The following is a 20,519-nucleotide window of genomic DNA, read 5'->3' as shown; positions in this document are numbered from 1 at the left end:
TTTGTGAGCTGGATGATCAGAAAAACAAAGAAGGTAGAAGTGGAACTACCTTAGTGGTTATTATTGCAGTAGAACTTCTCAAAATGCAGATTAACTAATCAAAAAGAAAATTCATTGCACATCAGTTATTAGTGTCTATAAACTTGCTTGCAGAGAAGCAGTGTGTTTTATCAGCAAAAACCTAATTATAAACACAGACATACTTGAAAGAGATTGCCAGATATTGCTGAAAAGTAAATGCCTTCCAAAATCCTTGAAATAAATGGTAATTTCTTGTTTACATGGTAGCAGATGTACTTGCTATTATATCAATATAAAAGGATTGCCTCTCTATCCTGTCAATTTTGTTAACATTCTAAAAGTCCACGGGAGAAGTCATATGTAGAATATTCTAAGCAATAGCTAATATACTCAACTGTGCAGTAGTATCTCAGGAAATTCAAAAGGGAAGAGTTAATCTAAACATTGCCTGCATTGTTGCTTGTATTCTTAAAAATTGACATTCTAATTGGGGTGAGATGAAATCTTAGGGTAGGTTTGATTTGCATTTCTCTTACTACTAGAAATGTTGAACATTTTTTCATATATCTGTTCATTGCTTGTAGATCTTCTATGAAGTGTCTGCTCAGTTTCTTAGCCCATTTATTGATTGGGTTATTTATATTCGTGGTATAAAGTTTTTTGAGTTCTTTATAAATTCTGGAGATTAGTGCTCTATCTGAAGTGTGTGTAGCAAAGATTTTCTCCCACTCTGTAGGCTCTCTCTTCACATTGTTGATAATTTCCTTTGCTGAGAAAAAAAAATCTTTTTAGTTTGAATCTATTCCATTTGTTGATTCCTGCTTTTATTTCTTGTGCTTTAGGAGTCTTTTTAAGGAACAGGTGTTGGCAAGGATGTGGGAAAAAAGGTACACTCACATATTGCTGGTGGATTTGCAAATTGGGGCAGCCACTCTGAAAAGCAATATGGTGATTCATTAGAAAACTTGGAATGGAACCACCATTTGACCCAGCTATCCCACTCCTTGGCCTATACCCAAAGGACTTAAAACCAGCATACTATAGTGACGCAGCCACAACAATTTTTATAGCAGTTCAATTCACAATAGCTAGATTGTGGAACCAACCTTGATGCCCTTCAACAGATGAATGGATAAAGAAACTGTGGTATATATACACAATGGAATATTACTCAGCCATAAAAAAATAATAAAATTATGGCATTTTCATGTAAATGGATGGAGTTGGAGAATATCATTCTAAGTGAAATAAGTCACTCCCCAAAAAACCAGAGGGCTAATGATTTCTTTCATCAGTGGATGATGATACATAATGGGAGGGGGTTAAGGCAAGAATGGAGGAAGGATGGATTGTGTAGAGGAAAATGAGGGGTGGGGAGGGCTTGGGAAGAAGGAAAGATAATAGAATGAGACAAACATCATTACCCTATGTACATGTATGATTACACAAACCGTGTGTCTCTACTTCATCTACAATGAGAGAAATGAAAGTTGTACTCCGTTTGTGTACATTGAATCAAAACAAACAAACAAAACAGAACATTGCCTGCTTTGACTTCATCTGCAGAAAACAAAAATTAAACTTGGTGTACAGGTGATTATTATAGGATGTGAAAATTGGAAAAATTAGACAGAAACAAATTTCACTAAGGAGAGAATTCAGAAAATGCTGGAAAATGGTCCCAAAGCTATTCTAACCACTGGTAGAAATTATGATATATATGTGAAGCATTGTTTGGAGGCTGTCAGTTAACAGTTATAAAAGGGTCCTTAAACATATTACTAATTCTATTGGTGTAACTATTATGTTAATCTTGGCCAATTTTAAAGGTGAAAAATCTTTTGAAGTTGCAATGTTTGGACAAATGTAATAGTTGTTTCAGGAAAGAATTCATGATGAATGGTTTACCAAAAAGAAAGGGTTTCTTCATAACACTTATTTTGTGTTCTTAATAAATATAAATAAAATATTTTATTTCAAAAATATAAGAGATAAAATAATGTAAGCATTCTAAGGTGAAAATAGAATATCTCAGAGGCATAGAGAAACAAAAATAAAATCAGTGGAACAAATGTAGTATCAGAAATAGTTACAAGTATAATGGAAAAAACTTACTGAGCATGCAGATTGAAAGAGATCAATTAGAATGAAACAAAACTAATGAAAAGGGACACATAAATAAATAAAACTGCTCAAAAGATTAAATTATGGATAAAAAGAATAAAATCATAAAAATATCTAAAACAGAGTGAAATAGTTACCTGCAACATGTTTGTGGGGTATGCAATCATAATTATTTTCTGTGACATTAAATACCACAAGATGAGGCATCTGAAGAGTGTTAATTGGAAAAATTATGAGCAAATAATTCTATAGTTAAGCAAGTTGTCATTATTATTAATTATGGAACTATGAGATTTTCTTAGATATTCAAGTATCCACAAAGCATATGTTCATTCATATGTTTTTTCTGAAAATATTACTTAAAGAAGAATTTCAAACATGTGGTTGAAAAATGATTTGGCATAGTCAAGTGCTGAGGTGCATACCTGTATTCCCAGCTATTCAGTAGTCTAAAACTGGAACCTGACAAGCCCAAGACCATCCTTGGCTACTTTACAAACTACATCTCCCCTCCCACAAAATAATAATAAAATTAAAATTTCTGGAGATGCAGCCCAATGGGAGAGCACATCTGTGTTCAGTACAGTACTGCAAAAGAAAATGATGTGGCATAAACAAGTTACATCAGAATATCCCAGAAAAAAGAAAAAATGTAAGTTTATTTAGTAAGTTTGAGGTAGTGTCTGAGAATTATTACAAGCCCTGTTTTCAATTGACCTACATGACAGGTTGGCTATCAACTAGGGGAAAATGTAACTAAAATGAAGATTCAAATATAGAAAAACATTTAATAAAATATAGGCTAGAAATCAATGGAATTCCTCTAGAGCATTTTCATCCTTTTTGTCACAATCACTTTCCTTCATTTTTTTCCTTTGGTTTTTTATTTTTAAGCATTTTATTTTTTATGCTTTTTAAAAATTTGTGTAGATTCCATTTTCATTCATTGTAAACAAATGGGATACATCATTTCGTTTCTATGGTTGTGCACGATGTAGACCTCTTTACATTAAAGGACTCTTGAAGCTATTTCACAACACTGAAAGCAAAAAGGATAAAATGTTGGAAATGAACTGGAATTTAGAATGACAATTTGCAAGGTATAGAAAATACTCTCTCTCCTTAGTTAGCACTATGAGAAGGTGTCCAGCTTTGTTCAAACTACTCAAGTTTTTACAAAGTAAAACATTTTAATTCTAGAAAAAAAGAGAGAAAGCAATGGAATTACACAAACTTAGAAATAATCTCTAAAACAATTTTATTAACATGCTACTAAATGGAATACAAATGTGAAAAATAATTTTTAAATGAAAAGACCCCAAATGCCCAGATGATTCTAATAAAACTTGATGGAAAAAGCTTAGGGTATACAGAGTAAGGTGATAAGCAGAATGGGGAGGAAGTGAGTGTGTTAAATCTTACACTGAGGAGTCAATAGTTATGTTCATTTTTATGTTAGTGAAGATGTATAAACTTAGCTAGGATAGCAGTATATAGTCTACAGTCATGCATAACTAAAAGAAACCAATTAAAAAAAAGAGAAGCCAAAAGAAGAGAGAAAGAGGAAATGGTAAAAAGTATACTTAAAAATGAAAGAAAATGAAAGAAAATTTCCCAAATCTGGAGAGGGAAATTGTCATCCAGATTTATGGTGGCTAAAGATATACAAGTAGGCATAAAATCAAGATATCTTCACTGGGACATGTTATAAATCAGATTCTTAACTTTAAAGGCAAAGAGGGAATTTTGAAAGTAGAAAGGGAAAATAGCTTATCACATACAAAATCACTCCAGAATACTGAAAGATATTTTAGCAGAAATATTCCAGGTAGGAAAGAGTGGGATGCTATATTCAAATGTCTAAAAGAAAGAAAAAACCTAACTATATACAAAGAATACTAAAACTTGCAAAACCTTCCTTTCAAATGAAATAGAAATAAGGACTTTCCAGACAACCCAAAGGTTTTGGATTTCACAGTCACTAGACCTACAAGAGATGTTAAAGAGTATTTTTCAAGTTGAAATAGAGAACACTATCAACATGAAAGCATATGAATACATAAAAATCACTGTAAAGTTAAGAAAATCAGAAAGAAAGAAGTGAAAGTACTTGCAGATGGGCATGATTTCGTATGTAAAAACCCTAAAGATTTACACCCATGAAAATGTGTTAGAACTAAAGTTGAATCCACAAAAGTCACATGGTGCAAAATCAACATATGATAGTCAGTTATATTTCTTTACGATAATGACCTACCTGAAAAATAAATAAACAAAACCATGTGTGGTAATAACAGAAAAGGTATATAATAAAATTTTAGAAAGAAATTAATCAAAATGAAAGATTTGTGCTGAAAATTATAAGATGCTGATGAAAGAAATTGAAGAAACAAATAAGTGGAAAGATGTACTGTGTTTGCAGAATGAAATAACTAATATTGTTGAAGTGCCCATGTTACCCAGTGGGATCTTTAGATTCAATACAAGCTCTGTCAGATATACAATGACTTTTTTTCAAAGAAATTTTTTAAAATCCTAAAATTCTCATGGAAACAAAAAGACCAAGGATATTCAAACTCTTGAGGAAAATAAAAACTGGAGACATCACACTGCCTCCTATTTTCAAAATATATTACAAAGCTATAGAAATCAAAACCATATGAAACTTGCTTAACACAGACATATTGAACAATAGGAACAGAATAGAAAGTCAAGAATTTCACACATTTATCTTCAACGAATCTTTAACAAAGCTTCAAAGAAAACACAGTGGGATAAAGTCAGATTCTTCAATAAGTAGCTTTGTGAAACCTGAAGATCCATATTACAGAACAATAAAAGTGGATCCTTATATCACATCATATAAAAAAAGAAACTCAAACTATATTAAAGAACTAAAGACTTGATTGTTAAACTACTAGAAGAAAATTTAGTGTAAAAATTTTAAACTGGACAATAATTTTTGGATGACTTCAAAATGCAGATAATGGAAGCAATAATAGACAAATGGAATTGCATCAAATTAAAAATATTTTACAAAGCAAAGGAAACAATCAGCAATTTAAAGAGACAGCTTAAGAAGTGGGAGAAAATATTTGTAAACCATACACATGATATCCATAATTGTTAATGTTTAGGTATGAGGTATCCCCCAAAAGCTCATGCATGAAAAAATGCAAGTATTTTCAAGAGGTAAAATTATTAGATTCTGGGGTGTGGCCTAATCAGTGGATTAATCCACTGATACAGAGTAACTGGACAGTAATCTTAGGCAGATAGTGTGACTAGAGAACATAGGTCACTGGGGGTTTACCTTTGGGGTTTGTATACTTTCCTTGGTGAGAAAACTTTCTCTGCTTCCTGCTTATCATGTGCTGAGATGCTTTCTTCTGCCAAACCTTCTGCCATGATGTTCAGTCTCACTTCAGGTCCAGAGCTATGAAGTCAGGAGACCATGGAGAGCACCTTTGAAACTGAGGCAAAATAGCCAAAATAAGCTTTTCCTCCTTTAAGTGTTACTTTCCAAGTCTTTTGGTCACAGTAATGAAAATGGTGACTAAAACAGAAACTGGTATCAAGAAGTAGGGTTGTTGCTGTTGCTAACCTAGCCATGTGGTTTTGGAACTGGTGGATGGGGGAGGGATTTTGAAAGCTTAAGAGATGCAACCTAGAAAAATTTTAGAATGTTTTCAGGAGAGCTTAACAGGCAATTCTGGTAGAATCTCAGAAGACCAGAATGCAGATATAACTGTGGGCAGTAAAGACTAGGCTCATGAGGTTTCAGAGGAAAATTCTATTCAAAATTGAACCAGAGGCTATTCGTGTTTTATTTTTGCAAAGACATCATCTACATTTTGCTAAGGTCCTCAGACTTTCTGTGAGAATTGATTTAAAGGCGATGGACTAATTATTCTGGTAGAGGAAATTTCAAGGAAGAGTAGCATTCAGGTGATGACATGGATATTGCTGGAGACTTTTAGCAAAATTTGCTGTGAAAATAAGGAGCAGAAGGCAGAGTAGAAAGACTGAAAAACTTGCAGTTTGGCCAGAAAACTGTTAGTAAAACAGGTGCTAAGTAAGGTGTGGTAGTTAAAGACAGTACAGCTGCTAAAAGTATGTTCAAATACTTTGCCAAGAGAGAATAGACAAGGTGACTTGAGGACGTCTCAGGTATTGGAAAGGCCACACCCTTCTCAGGCTCAAGGATGTTAAAGTAAAAATTCCATTGAGACCAGTTGGGCACCCTGCTTGCATGGGAACCCTAGGAAGAGTTTCACCATGCTCAACCACCCAGGTACTCAGAGGCTGCTGCAGCTGGCATCCCAGGAGGTCTGATTATTGCTTGAGATGGTGGCAGATTTTGCATCAGTCATGTTGTGTTGGTTCTGTAGGAATGAAGGTTACTGGAATTAGGGGGTTGTGGAGGCTTTCACTGAGATGGCGATACATGATGATCTCAGAAGGAAGTCAAACCTGCAGTGGAGATCCCCAAGATTAGGAGATGCCAGTACTGTAGGACATCTGCCGAGTAAAGCTACAGGAATTAAGTAGAAGCAAGCCAAGAGAGAGATCATATGGGTTGCAACTGGCGAGGATTTAGGTGAAGAACTACACAAGCCTTTTGGTGACAACATTTACAATACTGTTTGGCCTGGATGCTGGATATGGAGCTACAGGACTTGTTTGGTATCAGTCTTGGTTTAGTCCCTTCTTTCTATGTTTTTTATCTATCCCTTATGGAATGAAAATGTTTAATCTATGCCTTTATATATTGGATATTTCTAATGTGCTGTTTAAATATTTTTATAATACATTTTGATACATCATACATAAAAGGAATATAACCTCTTGTTTTTCTGGTTGTACATGATGAAGAGTTCTTCCAGTCATGTAATCATATATACACATAGGGTAATAATGTCCAACTCATTCTACTATCATTATTACCCCATACACCCTCCCCTCCCTTCACTTCCTTTGGTCTAATCCAATGTATCTCTATTCTTCCCTAGCCCCCCTTATTGTGAATTAGCATCCACATATCAAAGAATTGAGCTGCTATAAACATTGATGTGGCTGCATCACTGTACTATGCTGATTTTAAGTCCTTGGATATAAACTGAGGAGGGGGATATCTGGGTCAAATGGTGGTTCCATTCCAAGTTTTCTGAGGAATCTTCATACTGTTTCTATAATGGTTGTACCAATTTGCAGTCCCACCAGCAATGTATGAGTGATTTCCCACTGAACAATCCAAAGTTCCTCCATGCCTCTCTTACCCACCTGCTCTCACCCCCATTATGTATCATCATCCACTTATCAGAGAAAACATTTGACCTTTGTTGTTTTGGGATTTGCTTATTTCACTTAGCATGATATTCTCCAACTCCATGCATTTACCTGCAAATGCCATAATTTTATTCTACTTTCTGGCTGAATAATATTCCATTGTGTATATATGTACCACAGTTTCTTTATCCATTCATCTATTAAAGGGCATCTAGGATGGTTCCACAAATCTAACTATTGTGAATTGAGCAGCTATAAACGTTGATGTGGCTGTGTTACTATAGTATGATGATTTTAAGTCCTTTAGGTATAAACTGAGGAGTGAGATAACTGGGTCAAATGGTGTTTCCATTCCAAGTTTTCTAAGGAATATCCACACTGCTTTCCAGAGTGGCTGCACTGATTTGTAACTCTACCAGTGATGTAGTAGTGTGCTTTTTTCCCCACATCCACGCCAACACTTATTATTGCTTGTGTTCTTGATAATAGTCATTCTAATTGGGGTGAGATGGAATCTTAGGATGGTTTTAATTTGAATTTCTCTAATTACTAGAGATGATGAACATTTTTTCATATATATGTCAATTGATTGTATATCTTCTTCTGTGAACTGTCTGCCCAGTTCCTTAGCCCATTTATTGACTGGGCTCTTTATTCTTTTGGTGTTTTTTGAGTTCTTTATATATCTTGGAGATTAATGCTCTATCTGAGGTACATGTAGTAAAGATTTTCTCCCATTCTATGTGTTCTCTCTTCATGTTACTGATTGTTTCCTTTGCTGTTTTTTTTTTTTCCCCTGTGGTGCTGGGGATCAAACTCAGGGCCTTGTGCTTGCAAGGCAAGCACTCTACCAACTGAGCTATCTCCCCAGCCCTTGCTGTGAAGTTTTTAGTTTGATTCCATCCCATTTATTGATTCTTCATTTTACTTCTTGTGCTTTAGCGGTCTTGTTAAGGAAGCCAGTTCTTAAACTGACATGGTGAAGATCTGAGCCTATATTTTCTTCTATTAGGTGCAAGGTTTCTGTTCTAGAGTAATGTGCTTTTGAATTTTAAAAGGAAAAATATGTATGAGTTCGCCTTGAGTCTCACATGAAATTTTGGACTTGGACTTGGAGGCAATTCTGGAACGGCTAAAACTATAAGCACTCTTGTAAAATGACTAATTTATTTTTCATTGTGAAATGGGTATTGACTTTTAGGACCCAGGAATAGAATTATGGTTTAGGTATGTGGTGTTCCCAAAATCCATGCGAAAGACAATGCAAGAAGTTTCATACGTGATATGATTAGATTATGAGAGGTTTAATGTAATCTGTGGATTATTTCACTGGTATGCATTAGCTGGGTGGTAACATTAGGCAGGTAGGATGTGCCTGGTAAACATAGGTCACTGGGACATGCCTTTGGTGTTTACATTTTTTTTTTCTTTTGTGAGCAGCAATTTCTCTGTTTCCTAGTTGTTATGTCCTCATCTGCTTTCTTGTCAAACCTTTCTGCCATAATGTTTTGTTTCATATTAGGCCTAGAGCTATAGAGTCAGCCAATCATGCAATGAACCTTTGAAATCATGAGCACAAAACCCACTTTTCTTCCTGTAAGTTTTTCTTGTCAGGTCTTTTGGTAACAGTGATGAAAGTTGTCTAAAAAACAATATAAGGAACTCAAACAAGTCACTAACAGGAAAAAAAACCCTGATTTTAAAATAAGCAAAAGACTTGCATAGATATTTTTTCATAAGAAGAAATACAAATGAGAAAATGTATATGAAAAATATGCTCAGCATCATTAATAATCAAAGAAATACAAATGAAAACCATGAGATACTTAACCTTAACCCTGTTAAAATAGCTATTATCAAAAAGACAGAAAATGACTCATGTTAGAATGTGGAGAAAGGAAATGCTTGTGCACCCAATATGAATGTAAATTACTATGCCCATTCTGGAGAGTAACAGAGATTCCTCAAAATATGAAAAATAAAACTACCATATCACCCAGCAATCCCACTTCTGGCATATATCCAAATAAAATGAAATTCAGTATGTCACAGTGACATCTTCTCTTCCAGGTTCCTTCCAGTACTTTTTACAATACCCAATGAATAGAAATGACCTAAGCATCTATTAAAAGATGAATGGATTTGGAAAATGTGTTATTTGTTCAATAAATATTATTCAGCTCTTAAAAGTGGAATGGGGAAGATATTGGAGTGAATCTACATAGTAACTCTCAACTTCTCCATAGCCTAGAAATGAAACAGTAAAACAAGGGCTGACCAGAGAGGTCAGTGATAGAGTTCATTCTCTGACCACAATACTGGACAGCTTAAGACTTAAAGGAACTTGGAATTTGGTTACTGGAGCAGAAAATGAGGACAGAAGTACTTCATCCATGAACCATGATTGGGGGGAGGAGAAGAAAAGAAAGAGGATAATCCCACAAATTTACTTAACAACAGTTGAAAAAAAATCAAGTTAAAATGGGACTGGAGAATTAAAGACAGTGAAGAGGATCAAAAAAGGCAGCCCAAAGTTTTGGCAGGAAGCTGTACTGGGCAGGCATCCGTTTTTTAGAGTCTACAGCTAGCCAGATTCCCTAGAAAAAAAAATTAAATCAGTAAAGCTTCTTCCCACTTACATATAATAACAAATAAATCCAAAGGAAATGCCTTTGCTATGGGTTATTTTAGTAACGCATGTAGAGGAAACTTATAGTGGGTTCACTGCTAGCTAAGGGTTTCTAATACCCCTTATTCCTCCCCTAGGACAAGAGGAGTGAGGTGGAACTGAAAAGAGAACAAAACACTCCCAGAGGGTATTAAGTACAGTCCAGCACTTCCCACAGTCTCCACAGGAGCCAGGCATGCACAGGACAACTAACACCTTACCCACATCATGGCGATAGAGAAAACACTGGTGAGCAGCAACACCCAGGATGAAGGCTTCTGTGCCCCAGAGTTTTCTGAGACAACCTACATTCATAGGCCCTACAGTTTCAGATAGCCACCAGCACTTAGATAGGATCAATACAAGTAAGCGCTAGTGGAAGGAAGTTGACACTCAGCAATTCATATATGCTGGCTGCAGGAGCTCATATGAAGGTGGGCCAGTGGGCACCTTAACAAAATTATAGTTGTGGGTAAAACCTGGTGAGTTGCAGCAGCCAGGGTGTTGGTTTCTGTGCCACAGACTGTGTACAGAAAACATGCATTTCAGACAGCCACCAAACACTTAGGACTGATACAAACAAATTCTAGCAGATAGGAGTGGGAACTCAGTACTCCCTGTCAGTCATTTACATCCCTGAGCTCAGCACCCTGCTCCCCTGCACCCAATAGAAGCAGCCAGCAAATGCAGTGCCCTCTAAATATGCAGACTTGATCCTCTGGGCTGACTAAGAAGCACCAGCTGGTGAGAGAATCACAACAACAAGGGAAGTTATTCCTGTGCCCCAGCAGCTCTTGGAAGGCACACAACTGTGAGTCCCAGAGATGCCAGTTAACTAAATTATCACTCAGTTGCATGGATCCACAGGAGGCATTTCCTAAGGGTAACCCCAAGTAGCCAACATAGAATCTCATGCATACTCAATATAGTACAACCCATAAAGGGGCTTACAGAGAAGCAACCAACAGACACCAGCTACTGCCCAGTGTGCCCAGACACATGCCTATTGACCTGTGACCTGCACACTTCAGAGGGAACAGCAGGCCTTCACCTCCCATTGACCAACCAGCACCACTTTGACTAGACCACAGTACCTGTACGTTAAAAAAACAACCCCCCCACACACACTCTGAAATACACATGTGGGAGCCCCCAGTGGATCTGACAGCACTGATTATATGGAGTTTTTCTTCAGGAGAGCATACAAGACTATACTGCCCAACAGAAAATAATCTGTCTGTTAAGTCACAGTCAATTAGGGATCATCTCCTCTGACCCAACAGAAAGCTAGCAGATAACCTGGAAAAACCAATAATCTGAGGAGACCTCACAGAATTATATCAGAGGTGAGCTGCTATGATCACAACCTCCAAACCCAGGGAAACAGAGGTAAGGCCAAGGAGTGGTGGGAATCTTCCTAAGGTCACAAATTCCAACAAAATTCAAATAAGGAAGACTCAATAAAAAAATCTCTCTACCTCACAAGCTTGGCATGGGATATCATAAATATCTCTAATATCTGTTTAGAGTTTATAGATATAACTTTTCTATTGAAGTGATAGAAATTCCTTTATTATGTGATATTGCAGTCCTCAACCCAAATGATTTTATTTCTTCTAAGATTTAAAGCATTTACTGGAATCAATCTATCTTTGCTTTCCTAGTTCAGGTTTACAATTACTCATTTTAGTCTGTCTTTTCTCGCTTATACTACTTACTCCTTCCTCAAATCTCCCCTTCTTCTGTTTTTTTCTTTTACTTTTAGGTTGTATTATTTATTATTTTTAATTTGTTTACCCATTTTCTCTTCCCCCCCTTTTAACCCCTATATAGTTTAACAGTAACTTTACTATCTTTAACAGCTAATTTTTCAACCAATCCAAGAACGTTAATCCACTTTTATACTTGGATTGGAGGAATTGCATAGAATATTTTCAGTAAGTTTTTTTCCCTAAGTTTTATCAGTAGATGTGTTTGTCCTAAATTGATTGCAGTTAATAGGGTTTATAACCCTCTCTCATAGTGGTGCTAGATACTGGGCATAGCAGAGGGTTCCTCTAGGGTGGAAGTTATCAATAATTACATATTTGCCAAGCCTGAGGCACTTAAGAGAAAGAATCTCACTAAATACTTACTTGCATAAAAGTAGAAGAGACAATCATCCAAGTAAATGGGTATAAATGTGAAAAATCAAGGGTATTAGCCATCTAATCCCACAATACTTCAACAACAGATCACATTGACATCATAGTGGAGGAAATGTTGGATTAAAAAATTTAGAAAATTCATGGTTAAATGTTCAATGAACTAAAAGAATATGTAAAAAAGTCCTAATTGAAAAATCAGAAATTTAAAGAACATACCAATAGAGAGAGAGAGAGAGAGAGAGAGAGAGAGAGAGAGAGAGAGAGAGAGAGAGAAATTCTGAAAAGGAACCAAACAGAAATCCTGGAAATGAAAGACTGAATAAATCAGATAAAAATTTAACTAGAGCTCTTTCCGTGCCTAGAGCAGCCATGGCTTGTGGTCCCAAGAAGCATCTGAAGCGGGTAGCAGGTCCTAAGCACTGGATGCTGGATAAATTGACTGGTGTGTTTGCTCCTCCTTCATCCACTGATCCCCACGAGCTGAGAGACTGTCTTCCTCTCATTATTTTTCTAGGGAACAGACTTAAGTATGCCCTGACAGGAGATGAAGTAAAAAAGATTTGCATGCAGTGCTTCATTAAGATAGATGGTGAAGTCCAAACTTCTATAACCTACCCTGCTGATTTTATGGATGTCATCAGCATTGATAAGACTGGAGAAAATTTCCGTCTGATCTATGACACCAAGGGTCATTTTGCTCTTCATCGTATTACTCCTGAGGAGGCCAAGTACAAGTTGTGCAAAGTGACAACGATCTTTGTGGGCATAAAAAGAATCCCTCATCTGGTGACTCACGATGCTTGAAACATTCGTTACCCTGATCCCCTAATCAAGGTGAATGACACCATTCAGATTATTTGGAGACTGGCAAGATTACCAATTTCATCAAGTTTGACACTGGTAACCTGTGTATGGTGTCCAGAGGTGCTAACTTGGGAAGAATTGGTGTGACTACCAACAGAGAGAGACATCCTGGCTCTTTTGACATGGTTCATGTGAAAGATGCCAATGGTAACAGCTTTGCCACCTGGCTCTCCAACATTTTTGTCATTGGCAAAGGCAACAAACCATGGGTTTCTCTTCCCTGAGGAAAAGGAATCCGCCTTACCATTGCTGCAGAGAGAGACAAGAGATTGGCAGCCAAACAGAGCAGTGGGTGAAATAAATGGTCTCTAGGTGACATGCCTGGAGAATAGAGGTCTTTGTAGTTAATTGAAATGTAGCAGGATGAATTGCTCTTGAAAAAAAATAATTTAACTAGAAACATCAAAAATAGATTCAGGGCTGGGGATATAGCTCAGTTGGTTGAGTGTTTGCCTCTCAAGCACAAGGCCCTGGGTTCAAATCCCCAGCACCGCAAAAAAAAGAAATAAAGATAAATTCAATCCCATAGAAGACAGATTCTCAGGCCTTGAGGTCTGAGTATACAGTATACAGTCTTAAAAAAAAATTAAGAATAAAGAAAAGAGTAAAGAGACCATGAGCAAAATATTGAAGAAATATGACATATCAAGAGACCAAATATAAGAATCAATGGCATAGAAGAAGGCACTTATATACAAACTAAAAGAATGCACAACCTTTTCAAAGAAGTATACGAAAATTTTACAAATTTAAGGAATTAAATGATAATCCAAATATAAGAGGAATTTAAACACCAAGTATGCAAGACCAAAAATATCTTCTCCAAGACACATTATAATTGAAATGTCTAATGTACAGAATAAACATAGAATTTTAAAAGTTGTAAGAGAAAAATAGCTTCTCACATTTACAGCCAAACCAGTTAGACTTGTTTATGATTCCTCAACACAGACTCTAAAAGACAGGAGAGCTTGGAATAATATATATCAAACCCTGAAAGATACCAGGTGCCAGCCATGTTACTATATCCAGCAAAACTATCCAGAATTGAACATGAAATAAAACCTTCCAAGATAAGCCGAAACTAAAAGAATTCATAGCCACCAAGCTGGTGTAATCCATGAAATACCTACTCAATGAAATACTACATGTAGAAGAAATGAAGAATAAATATAAGATCCAGTATATGGATGAACTTCATGAGAAGAACAGCCAATTAAAAGAGAATAATACCAGAAGCTCAGGAGGTTGAGGCAGGAGGATTTCAAGTTCAAAGCCAGCCTGAGCAACTTAGTGAGACCCTAAGTAACTGAGCAAGACACTGTATCAAATTAAAAAATAAAAAGTGTCAGGGATGTGGCATAGTGATTGTGTTAAAACCCGAGAGAGAGAGAGAGAGAAAGAGAGAGAGAGACAGACAGAGAGAGAGAGAGAGAGAGAGAGACAGACAGAGAGAGAGAGAAAGAATCTGAAGATGAATGAAGTTATTCTTAATTAAAAAGAAAAAGAAATAAATCAAAAATGGCAGAAAATAAAAATCATGTCTATTATTACACTGAAGATAGATGGGCTAAATTTTCCACTCAAAAGATAGATTGGCAGGATGAATTATAAAAGAATACCCACCTTACAGGCAAAGACATTCGTGGAATAAGGGAAAAAGGATGCAAATGATATACCTTGCAAATGGAGACCATAAAGGGTAGGTAATAGCATACCTGAAAAAGTTTACTTCAAGGCAAAATTAATTAAAAGAGACAAAGTAGTTCACTTCACACCAGTTAAAAGAATCATCCAACATCAAGAAATAGTGGTTGTAAATATTTGCACCACAAACAATGGTGCATCTACATACATTAAACAAACCATACTCAATATAAAGATTCAAACAGACACCAAAACGATATTACTGGGTGGTTTAAATACATCTCTTTCATGAATAAATACATCATGCAGATGAAAATTATGTAATGTTGCTTTAGAACTAAAAACAATATTAATCAGATGAACCCTACAGATATCTATAAACTATTTCATCCACCAACAACTAAATTTACTTTCTTTTCAGTTGCGCATGGTATCTTCTCTTAAAAAGACTAAATTTAAGTACACATAAGTATTAGAAAATACAAACAATTGATATGATTCCACTAATATTATTAGATCATAATGAAATGAAATTAGAAATGAACAGCAAGAAAAATTATGGAAACCATATAAGTAGATAGAGATTGGACAATATCCTCTTAAATGAGAAATAAGAGGAGGGAGCAGGGAAGGGAAACAGGAAGCATTGGGGACTTAAATGGAGCAAATTATATTCCATGCATGTATGATTATGTCAAAATTAACTCCACTATTATGTATAATTATAATGCACTAATTAAAATATTTAAAAAGAGAAGAATAGTTTAATTATGACACATACATATGTTAGACTTGTAGGACACAATTACAAAAGTTAGCTAAATATATACAAGCTAACATGGAAAGACCTTACCTTCATTTTATTAAATGACAAAGATAAATGGCAGCTCAATATATGTGTCATTACCTACATATGTTAACATAATACAGAATAGCATAATATATCTGTCTATGTGAAAGTCTGGAATCATTTTAAAAATACCAAACTCCAAATCATTAATTATGGTTATCTCATAGGAGAAGACTGAAATCTACAGAAATTTTGTAAAGTATAGAATTATAATTTACCTGTAATATTTACAACTTTTTGCAGTAAGAACATGTACATGTGGACCACCTATTATGGATCAGAAGATTCAAGAACATGTGAAATACTCCCTTTTGAAATTAAAGATTTACATAAGCCTAACCACAGGAATAGTCAGTTAAAGTGCCTGCTAGCTGATGCAACAACTAAAGTTTACTTTTTGATGAACATGAATTCTAATATGGATTGGCAAGGGCTCTCTGTTACCCAGGGATATAGGTTGCTTCCAACTCATGCTTTCATCCTCTCAACTTTATGAATTTATCCTACTCAAATTTTTTTGAGATTTTTTGTATGTTTTTATAAATATTTTTTTATAAATGTTTAGAAGTTGTTGACCATTGTTTAATCAAATATTATTTCTGCCTCCTCTGGATTCTTACCATAGGCGTAATCACATGCTTAATAGTATTACATGTGTGTCTTATACTCTATTCTTTTCTTCTTATTTTCTTTAAGTTACTCAGATGGGATAATATCAATTGACCTATTATCAATTCCACTGATTCTTTTTTCTTCCTGTTAAAATTTTCTGTTGAGTACCTCTGGTCAGTTTTTCACTTCATTTATTATACTTTTTGACCAATGATTTTTTATTTGATCACTTTATATAATTTGTGACTCTTCTCTGATGTTTTCTGTTTGGCAAGATATCTCATGCTTTCCTTGGTTCTTTATACATGATGTATTTAGATCTTTGAATATTTTAGAATAACTGATTTGAAAATTAAGTCCAATATTTGGGTTTTCACAGGGACAATTTATGTCTATTTATTTTTTCCTCCCTATCTGGCATACTTTGTTTTTTCTTTACATGCACTATAATTTTGTTGTTGAAAATGTAACATTTTAAATATTATGATATAGCAACTAAGGAAATCAGATTCTCCTACTGATCTGTTTGTTGTTTGTAGTTTTACTTGTCATTGTTTTCGATTTTATAGCTTTCTGAACCAGTTTTACAAAATGTGCATTCATTGTCACGTGTGATTTGGTCACAAAGACAAACCCACACAAATACAGTTTTCTCATACTAGACAAAGGTGCCAAAAATATGTAATGGAGAAAAGATAGCCTCTTCAACAAATGGTGCGGGGAAAATTGGAAAACCAAATGCAGAAGAATGAAATTAAACTCCTATCTCTCACCCTGCACAAAAGTTAATTCAAAATGGATCAAGAACCTTGGAATCAGACCAGAGACCCTGCATCTTACAGAAGAAGAAATAGGTCCAAATCTTCAACATGTTGGCTTAGGATCACACTTCCTTAACAGGACTCCAATAGCACAAGAAATAAAAGCAAGAATCAATAACTGGGATAGATCCAAACTAAAAAAGCTTTCTCTCAGCAAAGGAAACTATCAGCAATGTGAAGAGAGAGCCTACAGAGTGGGAGAAAATTTTTGGCACTCATACTTCAGATAGAGCACTAATTTCCAGAATATATAAAGAACTCAAAAAACTCTACACCAAGAATATAAATAACCCAATCAACAAATGGGCTAAGGAAATGAACAGAAACTTCACAGAAGAAGATCTACAAGCAATCAACAGATATATGAAAAAATGTTCAACATCTCTAGTAATAAGAGAAATGCAAATCAAAACTACCCTAAGATTTCATCTCACTATAATTAGAATGGTGATTATCAAGAATACAAGCAACAATAGGTGTTGGCGAGGATGTGGGGAAACAGGTACACTCATACATTGCTGGTGGGGTTGCAAATTAGTGCAGCCACTATGGAAAGCAGTGTGGAGATTCATTAGAAAACTTGGAATGAAACCACCATTTGACCCAGCTATCCCACTCTTTGGCCTATACTCAAAGGACTTAAAGTCAGCATACTACAGAGATGTAGCCACATCAATGTTCATAGCTGTTCAATTCACAGTAGTCAGATTGTGGAATCAAACTAGATGCCCTTCAATTGATGAATGGATAAATAAACTGTGGTATATATATACAATAAAATATTACTCAGCCATAAAGAATAATAAAATTATGGCATTTGTAGGCAAATGGATGAAATTGGAGAATATCATGCTAAGTGAGATAAGTCAATCTCAAAAATCCAAAGGCCGAATGATCTCACTGATAAGTGGATGATGATACATAATCGGGGGTGGGAGGGAGACAAGAATGGAGGAAGAAGGGACTGTATAGAGGGAAAAGAGGGGTGGGAGGAGTGGGGGAGGAAAAATAACAGAATAAATCAAACACCATTACCCTATGTAAGTGTATGATTACACAAATGGTATGCCTCTACTTCATGTACAGAGAAACAAGTTGTACCCCATTTGTTTACAATAAAGAAAAAATATATTAAAAAATAGAATTGAGATTTCATGTGCTGCTGCATCCTTGTTCTTCCATCTTTTATTCCCTACAATCCTTCAACCTATTGGATGGGGCTGCCCATGTTTAGGAAGGGTCTCCACTACAGTTCACTATCACACATGCCAATCATTCCTAGACACACCTTAATTGACACACCCAGAAACCTCTTAATCTTCAGCATGTCTTAATCCAATCAGGTTGACAATTCAAATTAACTATTACAGATATTATATCTAGGTTATTGTCTTTGGAAATTAATGCCTTATACAATACATAATTTTTCTTTTATCTTTATTATTTTTAGAGATCTATAGTTACACTCAGTATTTGGATTTATCCTGACAAACTCATACATTCAGTGCATAATTTTTCTTTCTTTTTCTGTTAGTTCCTTTTATATGTACATTACAGTAGAGTGTATTTTGAATATCATACATACATGGAGTATAATTTATTCTGATTAGGATACCATTTTGAGGTTGTACATAATGTGGAGTTTCACTGGTAGTGTATTTGTATATTAACAGAGAAAAATGATGTCTGATTCATTCTACTCTTAGAAATTTTGTCATACATCAACAGGGTCTTTCCATTTCATTGAAAATGAAAGGTCTGCATGGTGTTCTATCTTTCTTCATAGTATTTGAACCTACTGTTATTTTAAAGAAACCCAGTTTGAGGACATTTGGGTTGTCTTCAGTAACTTGTTAGTATGAATAACAGTTCCTGGTAACAGAAATTGTGCCCTTCCTTGACCTGCAACCTATGAATTCAACTAAACACACGCTTTTTGTAAAAATATTGTTCTTGGTAAAGAAACACAATTTCTGGACAAGTCCTCCAGTTTCCACTTCTGAAAAAAATGTATACCTATGTCCCTCCTGTATAGCTATTCTGAAGTTATCACTACTTGAAAACAGTCAGATGCTTTCCTTCACATAAATTTCAAAAATTGGAATTATTATATCATCAGGTAGGTTCACATTGGAAAATTTATACTTCTACCAGAAGTTTCACAATATCCTAAAATTACTGTATATCATGAATTCTAATTTTTCTATACTATTAAGTTGAAAAATATCATTTCTTAATTAGATTTTTTATTAATAACCAAAATTGAGCATTGTCTTAGTCTGTTCCTGATGCTATAAGAAAATATTTTAGACTAAGTAATTTACAAACAATAGAGACTTTTGTCTCTCACATCTGGAGAATGAGAGTCCAAGATTAAGACATTGGTCACTAATATTCATAAGGGTTTAACCTTCATTATTTAATTATCTTCTAAATGTTATACCTCTTAACATTATCACATTGGTGAATTGAACCATATGAATTTTGGGAAACACATTCAGGCCATAGTAACCATATTTCTATTTCTTTATTCATTATTCATATTTCTTCTGCAGATAATATCTAGTCATGTATTTAGCATAATTTTTCTACTACTGTTCTTGTTTTATTTATTTGAGATAATATGGAATAATGAGAATTTTCACTGTGTAGTAATCATAAAAGTTGCCAACAATTTTATTCACATTTTCATTTTAACACTGCTTATGGAGCATGTAAAAATTTTCAAGTTTGTAACGTTTCTGTGTCACTCTTTCTCTTTGTATCTCTTTCCTTTGCTGCTTGATTCAAGAAACATTGTATAACATGATATTATACAAATATTCAGATTTTTCAAGTCTATTTTGTTTTTAATATTTCAAGTATAAATATTTAATTCATCTAATATTTGTTTTGCTATTTGGCTAAGATTAGAAATCTAATTTTATGTTTTCCACATTATTAACCAACTGCTTGTATACCAGCTGTTGGATAATTCATCTTACATCTGAACTTTAAGTTGCCACTTTTGTCATATGCCAAATTTAATTTATTTTATTTTTTCTCAATGACTGATTCTGACTTCACTTATTAATCTATCTTGTATTGGTATCAAGTTATTTCAAATACTATAGTGTTAGAATATGTTTTGATAACTGGTCCAAAGGTCCCTCATCCTTTTCTTTCATTTTTTTCCTTCCAGATTTAGGGAGGTATAATAGGAAAATGAAAATTATATATATTTAAGGTGTAAGACATGTGTTTTGATACAAGTATACCTTATTAAATGATTACCACAATTTAGATAATTACCATGTGCATCAACTCACATAGTTATCTCTTTGTGTGTTTATATATGTGTGGTGAGAGTATTTATGATTTAATCTCTTAGTAAAATTTGAGGGCATCAGAGTATTAATTATAGGCATCATTTTGTGCCTTAGATCTTCACAACTTATAGAAGTGCCTACCTGAAACTGTATTCTTTAATAACCTCT

At 34.8% G+C, this 20,519-nt stretch overlaps 1 pseudogene across 1 annotated transcript; it reads left to right on the top strand.

The window, feature by feature from the left end:
* Positions 1–12,601: 12,601 nt before the first annotated feature.
* On the top strand, positions 12,602–13,492 carry LOC306651390 (small ribosomal subunit protein eS4-like; annotated as a pseudogene). The gene has a single exon. The product of its transcript is annotated as a small ribosomal subunit protein eS4-like (transcript).
* Positions 13,493–20,519: the final 7,027 nt, after the last annotated feature.

Source organism: Sciurus vulgaris (genome assembly GCF_902686455.1).
Source record: "Sciurus vulgaris genome assembly, chromosome: X".
NCBI classification, from domain to species: Eukaryota; Metazoa; Chordata; class Mammalia; order Rodentia; family Sciuridae; genus Sciurus; species Sciurus vulgaris.
This window is presented reverse-complemented; position numbering and strand designations above follow the sequence as displayed.